This window comes from Sinocyclocheilus rhinocerous, unplaced genomic scaffold, assembly GCF_001515625.1.
Source record: "Sinocyclocheilus rhinocerous isolate Xijiao unplaced genomic scaffold, SAMN03320098_v1.1 scaffold344, whole genome shotgun sequence".
In the NCBI taxonomy this organism is placed as follows: Eukaryota; Metazoa; Chordata; class Actinopteri; order Cypriniformes; family Cyprinidae; genus Sinocyclocheilus; species Sinocyclocheilus rhinocerous.
The window spans coordinates 1,316,514-1,319,084 of record NW_015627959.1 but is presented as its reverse complement, the minus strand read 5'-3'; the positions used below and the strand labels follow the sequence as shown (position 1 = coordinate 1,319,084).

The window sequence follows — 2,571 nt, the reverse complement described above, 5'->3', positions numbered from 1 at the left end:
TCAGACTCGACCTGAAATGACTCCAGACTTGACTCGACTCGAGGAAAAGGACTCGTGAATATTTTAAAAGCAACTCTAGTCTTAATCTTTATATAACTAATATTCAAAAGGCGGACCGCATCCGCACCCCGGCATCCATCCGGACTGCGAGCCGTAGCAGCACCATTTTGTGAGCAGCACGTCAAAACAGTAGAGTGGATCACATAACAAGCACTCGGGGTCGTTTATAGTAAATATCTTTCAGCGCTATATAGGCTGCTCTAGTATTTTTATCTAAAGCCAAACGCGCTTTATTCAAGCCATTTCAGCTCCGTGCGCTTTCTCTCTCTCTCTCTCCGGTGGCAAGACGTTTCTGATCTACATTTAGCATTATTAATCTGGCTAAGAACATTTAAAAAAATCATGTAATTATAATTGGAAAATTGTTATTAGATGGCTAGGATAGAACGTAAACTTTGAAACTGCTGGTTATCTTTCTTTTCTGCTCAAGATGAGAACGTTTTGGTTATTGTAGACATTTTTAGTAGATAATGCTTTTAAGTAAAATATTAAAATAGTATAGATTTCAAGAGGAAAAGCCTGAACAGAAACAGTATTTTTTGTCACATGACCTCACATGTAGGCTATCTAAATGTAAAAATTCAATACATGTAATTTATAAAAAATTTTGTCCGGACCTCTGCTTGGAAGAAAATATAGAGGCCGCACCTCTTGGAACTTTAGTTGAATACCCCTGACTTATATAAAAAAATAATAATTTATTTGTATGGTTTTGTAATATCTGCGCCACATATTTCCTTATGTGTCATGGTAGATAGGACTCTTATTATAGAATTTGATTACAGAAAAACTGTTTTGAACATGGTAATGGATTAAAACATAAGTAACAGGCTGGATGTACATTAACCTTACATCTTAACACCTCTTTTTTTTTTTAAGAAAAAAAAAGAAAAAAGCAGATCATAGGTCAAATAATTTGTCACTAGCCTAAAACAGCTTCGTAAATAGGAGGGATTTTTTTAGTGAGCCATTAAATGACTTGAAACTCGACTCGGACTCGTGACCAAAGACTCGAGACTTGACTCAGACTCCAGCAACAAAGACTTCAGACTTGACTCAGACTCCAAGTTAAAGACTTGTGAACATCTCTGCTAAGAGCCGTTTACATCCCTGGGCATCTCAATATGGGAGCAAGACGTCCTGTCGAGGCAGGGGCCGAGGCCCGGGGAATGGATGCTTCACCCCGAGGTGGTGAAGCAGATATAGAGAGTCTTTGACCAGGCTCAGGTGGACCTCTTTGCAACTCAAGAGACATCGCAATGTCCCCTCTGGTACTCTCTGACTCGTCCAGCTCCACTGGGGCTGGATGCTATGGTACAGACTTGGCCGAGGCTTCGTCTGTACGCCTTTCCTCCGATTTTTCTGCTCCCGGGAGTTCTGGAGAGAGTGCGCCCGGACGGGGTCCATCTGCTACTAGTAGCCCCATTCTGGCCGGGCCGAGTATGGTTCTCGGACCTGATTTCCCTTCTCGACGGCTCTCCATGGGAGATTCCTGTCTGGAGGGATCTCCTCTCACAGGCGGGGGGTACCATATTTCACCCCCGCCCGGAGCTGTGGAAGCTGTGGGTGTGGCCTCTGAGGGGGCACAACTCGTAGCTTCCGGTCTCTCAGCTGAGGTTGTTGAGACCATCCTCCAATCCAGAGCTCCCTTTACGAGGAAACTGTATGCCCTGAAGTGGAAACTCTTCACTTCCTGGTGTCCTGGAGATCGCCAGCTTGATCCAGTTAACTGCCCAGTCGGTTCAGTGCTAGAGTTCTTGCAGGCTAGATTCTCTGCAGGGTTGACCCACTCCACCCTGAAGGTGTACGTGGCGGCTATAACTGCTTACCACGCCCCTCTCGGTGGTCAGTCTGTGGGAAGACACCCCCTGGTTGTAATTATAATTGGGAAATTGTTGTTAGATGGCTAGGACAGAACGTAAACTTTGAAACTGCTGGTTATCTTTCTTTTCTGCTCAAGATGAGAACGTTTTGGTTATTGTAGACATTTTTAGTAGATAATGCTTTTAAGTAAAATATTAAAATAGTATAGATTTCAAGAGGAAAAGCCTGAACAGAAACAGTATTTTTTGTCACATGACCTCACATGTAGGCTATCTAAATGTAAAAATTCAATACATGTAATTTATAAAAAAATTTGTCCGGACCTCTGCTTGGAAGAAAATATAGAGGCCGCACCTCTTGGAACTTTAGTTGAATACCCCTGACTTATATAAAAAAATAATAATTTATTTGTATGGTTTTGTAATATCTGCGCCACATATTTCCTTATGTGTCATGGTAGATAGGACTCTTATTATAGAATTTGATTACAGAAAAACTGTTTTGAACATGGTAATGGATTAAAACATAAGTAACAGGCTGGATGTACATTAACCTTACATCTTAACACCTCTTTTGAAAAGAAAAAAAAAAAGAAGAAGAAGCAGATCATATATTTTGTCTATAGCCTAAAACAGCTTCGTAAATAGGAAGATTTCAATACATGAGGATTCTGAATGGGATTTTTTT

General features: G+C 41.2%; 1 protein-coding gene across 1 annotated transcript in view; it reads left to right on the top strand.

Moving 5' to 3' along the window:
• LOC107737118 (WD repeat-containing protein 17-like) overlaps positions 1-2,571 on the top strand; it is a 29,541-nt gene that overhangs the window by 16,923 nt on the left and 10,047 nt on the right. The gene's annotated exons all lie outside the window — the stretch shown is intronic.